The following is an 8,887-nucleotide window of genomic DNA, read 5'->3' on the forward strand; positions in this document are numbered from 1 at the left end:
GGCATTCACTCCTACAGGTCAAATGACTCTGCAGTAGACATGGGTATTTATTAACTGCGGCTCAGATCGGCATCAATGTAAACATGTGAACACGCCAATTTCCGTCCCCTTTTCTGTGCTGTGGCATCTTTCAGAGCAAACACTATGAGCACACCTTTCACCTGCCCAGCACAGTGCTGTTAAACCAGAAACACAGCAGCTACACTGTGCTCGGGGATGAAAGAGTGAGCTGCAGCCCCAAAATATGTTTTAAAAACACACAATCACTGAAATCACAATTAAATTATTTGAATTTTCATGTTTTTATTTATTCTGTTATTCAATTCAAATGTGCCTATATTTTCATCTATCAAGTTCTATAAATCCCCCAACATGATGTTTCAAAGCCCTCACACAACCACAAATAAAATGGAAAGATACTGAATCCATTATTTTGGATGGCTGAAAAGTCAAATTTAAATATGAGAAAGAAAAAGGAATCTGCAAATACTATCCCACCATGTGTACAAGTCTGGATCAAAGCTCAAAAACCAAAACCATGAAAAAACAAGTTCTCTCACAAGCATCTACGTCGTTAGCATCATGGGTTTAGCCCGGAATGTTTTCTGACGATCCCTGAATCTTGCTGACGGAGGAAAAAATCTGTTATCGTCATGAAATTCAGATAATTTAATTCCCAACCACCCCCGACTCTTGCTGCTGCTGCCTGTGTGTGGATGTAGAGAGACTAAGGGAGTGGGTGGGGCTTGGTCACAGCCTACAAGCTCAGTCCTCTGAGTTCTCTGCACAGCTGTTTTCGGTCTGAACTCCTGTTAAGGAAATGTGTCCATTACATGTCTTATTTCAGTATGTGCTTATTTAATAAAGCAGTTCCTGTTCCTTTCATAGTGGTCACCAGAGTCAGGACAATCTGCCAGAACAATAGTGTCATCAGCCACTTTTTGATCTCAGTGTCCCTCATGGAGAAGGGTTTTTGCAGGATTTGAAAGGTTTTAAAAAGCATTGAATTCAGTTTTCTGAAAGGACAATCTATTGAACAATCCTAAATCTAATTAATAAAAGTCTTAATTCTTTCTCTTGCCTGCTGTAGGTTTTGTTATAACATGTTTTTGTGTGGCTTTTTGATACTTTTCTGTCAGCAGCATCAGACCGGTAGCAATCACTGTCTCTACTGCTGCTACAGTAGTCAGGAATATCACCAGCTCATAATTGACAAGTCAAGATTTTATCCAAAACTTAAATGAATTTAAATGAATCAATCATTGTTAACTCATTAATCCATCCATCCACTTATCCGTGTCAACGTCGCATTGATTTCATCAATTATATCATTAAGAATTATTTTTATAGGCTACTGCTGGGAAGAACAGACAAAAAGTGGACATATTAAATCATTCTAGACCATGAGGCTGCTGGTTATTTTATTATTACAACATCAATGGCCAGATATTATAAAGATGTAAAATAAAATGAATAAGTAGAGTAGCGATTAAACATTGATGCCATAGGTTTGAGACTTCTCAGCTGCCCTGCAGATGTACATTCTCTTAAAAATGTCATCATCAAATTAAATGTAATGTTTGTAGCAATATAGTAAAATTAAATGAAATTTAGGCAATAGTGTTACAGGCAGAACAGCAGGGGCCACGCCAGAAACAAAAAATTGGCACACAGTGGACGCTCACACCCTGACCTCAGCTCCAGATGGTCTGGGCTTAGCCCCAGACCTTCTCAACTCCTACAAACACCCTACAAAGATTTGATCAACTTCCATTCAAAATGGTTTTTCTGGTGCACAACTTATGTAACTAAAGCATACACTCAGAACAATCCATTTGGTTTAATTGTACAGGGACTGGAGAAATATATAATATATAATTAAACTCATAAACAACTTTATGCTATGCCACATAATGTAATGGCTAATGGATACAGAGCTGGAAGTTGTCAGTGTCACAGTGGATATCACCAAGTGAAAGCCTTTAGAATATAAAAAGAGGAGGGCCAAGCACAGATCCCTGGAGGGTGCCTATAGAGAGCAGAAAACTGGCAGCAACAGAATGGCAGTCTTTAATGGCTATCAATTGAAAAGAAAGAGAAGCAGGGTACTGTTGATGTGTGAAATTGTGAATGATCCATAAGAATGGGTGTAAGTAAACTTGATCTGATCCTGTGGGCTGCCTCTGCTTCAGAGCTGGCCCAAGTGCTGCAAAATGGAGCGGATTCTTGATCCAAACTGGCTCATGTCTACACTCTCCAACCCAAACCAGCCAAATCTGACAGCTATAAAGAGCTGAAACAATTTAGCTGTTAAAATAAAGCAAACTGAAAGTTTCTGAAATACTAAATAACAATGCTAACTATACAGTACGAGCAACCCTTTCACATTACAAGGAGACATTTGATTCAGTGTCTGTACCAAAATATGATATTGTGGAGGTTTAATAATTAAGTGTCAAGGGTAAAGCAGAGCTGTCTAATGCAGACTGGATATTTTGATGTCAAGTGGCCATTTATTCTGCTCCATGACTCCAGTGCATAACAATCAAACCTTTCCATCATGGAAACTTGAGCCTCCGAAGGTTCAAGTTTATTCCGTCCCTGTACTTTCTCTCTCCTTTGTTACCAAATGAAACAGCTTTTAACAGCTTTATTTTTTGTCTGCCTGATTCACACCACAGCTCTTTGTCCCCCCCCCCCAATCTCTATTCATATCCCCCTTTTACCTTCTCTACTCCCTCTTCTAAGTTCAGTTCCATTCACCCTATTCCATTATCAAAACCATTTTACCATGCAGAGGCTGCTTGCTGCTTCCTCCCTGAGACGAACAGCCCTCCTTTCATAGAAAGGTGTTCTCTCTCTCTCCCATGAATGCATGGTATTAATAGCATCTACCTAGCATGCCGTTTTCACTGCAGTCTCACAAATGGAAATGTTTTGTAGGAAGGTGTACCTCTCAAAATTCTCTCAAAAGGACTCAGAGGAGTAGGTGCCACGCCACTGGCACTATTAGTATTTTTTTCAGGCTATGGCTGAATTATTGATCACAGTAGTCTAAAAGAGTGGCAGCTCACTAATCAATATCAAGCCCTTAAGGTTCCATTAGCTCTATTGTTCAATAATGACTGGTTCTTTGGCAATGCATTTAACTGGCAGTAATGCCTCCTCAGAAGCCATATTCCCCATTAGCTCTATTCAACCTGTATGAGCCCTTGTCCAACATCAAAGCATGACATATGACACAATGACCAGGCTGGTGCCAACAGCTTCTAGCAGACGATTGGATTTCAACTTTATTTAATAGACATGGTCTATTTTGGTAGTCTGACATGACAGAAAGCAAGACCAGCTGACAGACACACATCCCTGACGTTTTATTACACAACGTAAAGGTGCAATCTATATATCCAGTCAGAGGCCTCATGAACAGTCTCAAAATTCCCCACAAACACTTGCAGCTTTCTCTATTTTTTTTCAGCTTTATTGGTAACATAACAAAAACAGGTGTGACATGTGTAGATGACAACAAAAACAATACAGAGAGATGACAACAATATGATCTGTATTGCATGAGTCTGTAATATATGTGTGCGTGTGTGTGTTTTGATGAACTTGTAGGAAGAATAAAATGTATAATAATAATAATAATAAGAGATCCCCTCCTACCCTCACACACACACACATATATACACACACACACTTGCACTTTTCTATAGATGTAATCAATTAAAAATCAATAACACACAGCAAAAACATAGGAAAGAATTATTTAAGTAAAGACATCCAACCAATCTAACATTTCCATAATGCGACTACATCTTAAACTCTCATATTTCCTGTTTACTCTCCCTTTGTGTGCATGTCTGTGTTTTCATTTCTGTTTTAATTAACAGAGCATTATCTGGTCACATTGAACTGACATTGATTTGACTGGTCTATTTACAATGCTGCTTTACAGAAGGAAAAAGAAGACGGATGACGACAAAAAGAAATGTGAAATGGATTGTTGAACAATTGTCTGTGTCTGCTTGGTTTTAGATTACTGAGAACTCTTTCTTACACTCACTCCTAATCACTCACTCCTAAGTCACTCCTAATATCTTTAAAGTTAGATTCTTCCAAAACCTTTCTCTTGTGTTTGTGCATGTTTGGAGTAATGAAACTTAAAGGAAGGTGGATTTTTTTGCACATAAAAGACAAAACATTATTGTCCTTTGATTTTAATGGCTAGTAGACAGAAGCAAGTGCGTTCTGAATTAGTTTTTGTCATTTTGTGAGCAAGTCAGGGAAAATTTTGTTAATTTCATACAAGCAACACCTCCGACTGCTTTGGAGCAGCAGCTGGGAAATGTAAGCACCTTTTTGTACTATGGCTCTGCATTAAAGGTTCCCTGTGGGGCCTAAACCAAGGTGAGTGTTCCTCAGACATTGTGTGTATCATTCAGGCCTAACATGCATGCTGAATATCATAAAAATTGCAACGCTGATTTTAAAAATATTGCCTAGCCTGATTTGTTTACATGCATGTTTCTAAACTTGCAAAATTCATCTTCATTGTCTTTGCATGTATATTGCAACATTTCATTGCACGTTTCTGCTTTGGCCACATGCTCCCACATGTGGGACTTGTGCCTCCTCAAACATAACAGGGAGGCTCTCACACAAACATTTCTCTATAGCGCTACTAATGATTAGAAACTACACAGGGTATCTTTAATCTACAATTTTATAACTGCTGTGTCAGCAGCTGAACAGCATTGCATCCACAGTAAAAAAAAAAATGAAACGTTTACGGCTTTAAAAACAGCACAATCAGCTCCTGAAGAAAAGAAACAGTTAAAGGGAAGTAGGACAGATTCCAGTGTTTATGGCAACGGACAGCAGCTGGCGTGCAAGCAATAATATCTGGCCTGCCAGATTATTTTGATATGGTTTTTTAAATAAAAAAAGTAGCTCTCCTTTTCTAAAATAGATCTCTGTCTGAGCAGCAACAGTTACCCACAGAATCACTTCCTCTTTAGCGATTTTGCCTAGAAAATAATAGCGTAAAGATTTTTATCCTGAAATGTTGCTTGCTTGACAAACCTCTGATGGCGCTGACATGCATATGAAAAAAAAAATAACACGAGTTCAGTAAATCAGTCAGTCAAGCGTATAATATGTGACTGTGGGTGGCATAGAGCCATGGCATGGTGGGTGGCTTACAAACATCCGGAAGAAGCATCAAAATAGCGGAAACATAGGAATCACAAACTACGGTCAGGACTTTCAGAGTGGAAACAGAATGCAGATGATGAGCAAGATCCTGACTTACGATTTTACCCAAAAAGATTATCGTATGATCTTTTTTTTACCAGATTGCGAGGTTGGATAAATCAGAACTTTACGAAAAATCTGTTTACCAGTCATATATAGAACTCGAATGCTGACTTGAACAACACCCGGTAATTACAACATAAGCAGCATTAACAGAAGGAAAGAGTTCACACTTTAAATTGGTAAGAATCGTGTCTCTCCATGTTTTATTTGAAAAATGCAGTGTCTACAAATACTGATCTGGACATTGGTCACTGATCTGATCTGGACACTCAGATTTATTTAATCACCTCTATTATTAGAATATGACCTGCAGATTATTCTACTGTTACACTGACATCCTCATTAAGCAGGTGCTGTGATTTTTCCAGGAGGCCTGTAATGGAAGTGCCAGGCCTGCCTCTGTCAGTGATCTCTACTTTCTCTGCTACCTGTTAGTCGACTCCTGCCTGTTCTCGTACTCCCCACCCATAATGAAACTTAAGTAATGTGGTGGTTTTTTTTTTTTAAACAAATCTGTTTATGGGTGTTTTTCATATTTTGTCCATTGTGAACTAATTGGGGTTTTATGTAATATGACATTCCTGTGCTGATGTTTTTCTTGTGTTTTAGTGATTTTTACAGCAGTATGCAGACATCCACTCAGCAGGACCTCTTCAGCCTTTTTCTTGGACCACTGACTGTGACCATCATAGCAGCCAGAAAATCTTCAGGCCTGTAATGAGCTAAAAACGAACAGAGAAGTTGAAACAGATGTGGTGTCGCCATAGTCCGTGGTTCTAGCTCAATCTCCAATTCAAATCCCTCAGTCACAGCCATGCTAAGGGCATTTTGGACAGTGAGCAGGTTGTTTAGAACCACGACGGAACCGCAACGTTAGAGGAAAGTCCTGTACCTCGAAAAATTTATAAGAAAAAAATGTGATATTTATTGTTTTTGTAGCATCATTTGTAGCATTTGTTCCATCATTTATCTTTCCTTTTGGTGAGAGTCGGCCTCTCCTCAGCTGGAGAATAATAAAATGGATTTGGGGGCTTAGGTGCTAAAGCTGCACATTGACTGAAATACAAAGTGTCAGTCCATAAGGCATGGGTGCAGAACGCATCTCATCACGACCCTGTGTGTATGTCATCTTAATTGCATGAACAGATGACATTTTTCTAAGATAGGCACAAGAAAATGAAACCCCATAACTGATAGCCACCTTTTTTTTTTTTACAGCAATTGTCATTCAGTGCATTTGCATTCTGCAAAGTAATTACGTTTTTATATAGTGGTTTATTCTTGTTCGTCTAGAGTTTCATAGGAAATGATGCGTGTGCATACTGGATGTGATGCAAATGTGACCTTTATTAAAACATCGTGACCTGATGAAAAGAAAGCGATAAACAAATACAGCAGTTGTATTTCTGACAAATTGTTCAAGGTATGTTGTCGCCCCCAATACCAAGACAGTACATGTTGGTTTTCTCATTTGTCACATGTCTGTATATGCTAGCTTACAGCATCCAAATAACACAACCATGTATTTGTTCTGGTGTATCTATTTGGAGACACATGTTGTGTTATTGCTGTAACTTGCCAGAGGGCTCGTCCGGGATTTGAACCCGGGACCTCTCGCACCCGAAGCGAGAATCATACCCCTAGACCAACGAGCCATGAATTTTTGGTTTTTATCTCTAGAAAAATTTCAATTTCTGAGCTGAGCTGTAAAACAGAACACAAAGTTTTTACAAAGAAACCTTACTAAGACAGTTCACGTTGGTTTTCGTTTTCATTTGTCACCCTTCTTCATGTGCTAGCTCGCAGCATCCAAATAAAACACCCATTTAGTCATGCTGGTAGGTCTGCTTTGACATACATTGTTAATGACAAACGGTGCATCATTCCAAAGGGCTCGTCCGGGATTTGAACCCGGGACCTCTCGCACCCAAAGCGAGAATCATACCCCTAGACCAACGAGCCTCCGAATGCTACACTTTATCTCAAGCAAAATCTGAATTTCTAAACTGAGCTTTGAACCACAACACAAAGCCTTTCCATCAATATGAATGGATCTCTGGGAGATTTGTTATTATAGTGAGGAAGTCACTTAAAGCTTCTTTAGTCCCTATAATGTGACGTTTTATTTAAAGAGATAGTTCAGGTTTTTTGACAGAGGGTTGTGTGACGTACTCATGAATATTCGGTATATTACCCACAATAGATTCTGTTCAGCGCACTCCCAGTTGTTAGGAAAGCTGACCAGCACAGTGGCAGAGCTATGTGCTGCTGTGCACAAGGCCACGAGAAAACACATGTTTTAGACACTTTTAATAACACCCACTGAAATAATCCAATATCTGTTTAAATATCCGCTCCATGTGGAATATTTTCAGTGTTTTATCTTCCCGTTAAAACTACTACCGAAAGTGGCGTAATACAGTACACTCCGTAGGTGTGCCTGTGCGTAGGAATACGGTAGTTCAGCGGTTGAGAAATGTAGTGCCAAAGGTTGTTGTTTTCACGAGCAGATAATCTATTCCTTTAAGTCAAACAGAATATTTGGGCAGCGGTAAGTAGTGGGCAAGTATTAAGGAGAACCAGACATCATGTTCAATGTTTCCATGTTTTGGGGCCCACAGCATGTGCACCACCACTCCCCTCCAACTGAATCAGTTGAGGGAATGTGTTTCTGAGAGCAAGATAGCTGACTTCCTGTTGGCTCCCCACAAACATGAAAGGGATAAATTAATTCAAGCATTCAGCTCTCATAGATTTTCCAAAAATTAATGGACTGAATGGGTCAAATAAAAAGTCATTTTGTGTGACTTGTGATGCCCAGAAAAATGTATTCACTGTGTCACACTTGTATGGAAATAATGCTTTTTGGCCCAGTGTGCCTCGTGTGAGGAACACAGAGCGTGTAGATCAGTGTGGTCACTACACCAAAATCGCTGCACAGCTCAGCTCTGTCGATGGGGGCTTGGCCTCCACTCACACCTCTGCAGAGCAGTTCGATCAGGGGGAGGACGAGGGAGAAATGAATAAATAAGACCTCAACACTTTTCAGAATTGTAAATAAAGCTTTTGCCGATGGATATCCAAACACTCACCTCTGACCCAAGTCAAGTGAATTTTTATTTGTGTAGCACCAATTCACAACATACGTTATCTCAAGGCACTTTCCAAATAGAGCAGGTCTAGACCTTCTCTTTATAATAATATTTACAGAGACCCAACAATTCCCACCCAGAGGAAGCGATAGGCGACAGTGGTAAGGAAAGACTTTCTTTTAAGAGGCAGAAACCTCGAGCAGAACCGGACTCAGGGTGGGCGGGGCCATCTGCCTCGACCGGTTGGGTTGGGGAGAGAGAGATAGAGAGAGAGAGAGAGAGAGAGAGAGAGCACAGAGGAAAAGAGAAGTGATAGCAATATCAATAATAGTGACGGTAGAGCCAGTAACAGCAGTAGTAATGTAATGGCAACTGTAGTGCTCCTACTGATAAAAATAGTAATGACAGCTAATAATTTTAGCAGGTTTAGCAGTAGGTGTTAACAGGATCATGGGGGCAGTAGTTGGTTTGCAGTT

The 8,887-nt window shown here is 39.7% G+C and overlaps 2 non-coding genes across 2 annotated transcripts; both read right to left on the reverse strand.

The window, feature by feature from the left end:
• Positions 1-6,902: 6,902 nt before the first annotated feature.
• Positions 6,903-6,974, reverse strand: trnap-cgg (transfer RNA proline (anticodon CGG)). The gene has a single exon. It is a non-coding gene; the product is annotated as a tRNA-Pro (tRNA).
• Positions 6,975-7,209: 235 nt separating this feature from the next.
• Positions 7,210-7,281, reverse strand: trnap-ugg (transfer RNA proline (anticodon UGG)). Its single transcript has one exon. It is a non-coding gene; the product is annotated as a tRNA-Pro (tRNA).
• Positions 7,282-8,887: the final 1,606 nt, after the last annotated feature.

Source organism: Seriola aureovittata, chromosome 18 (genome assembly GCF_021018895.1).
Source record: "Seriola aureovittata isolate HTS-2021-v1 ecotype China chromosome 18, ASM2101889v1, whole genome shotgun sequence".
Classification (NCBI taxonomy): domain Eukaryota; kingdom Metazoa; phylum Chordata; class Actinopteri; order Carangiformes; family Carangidae; genus Seriola; species Seriola aureovittata.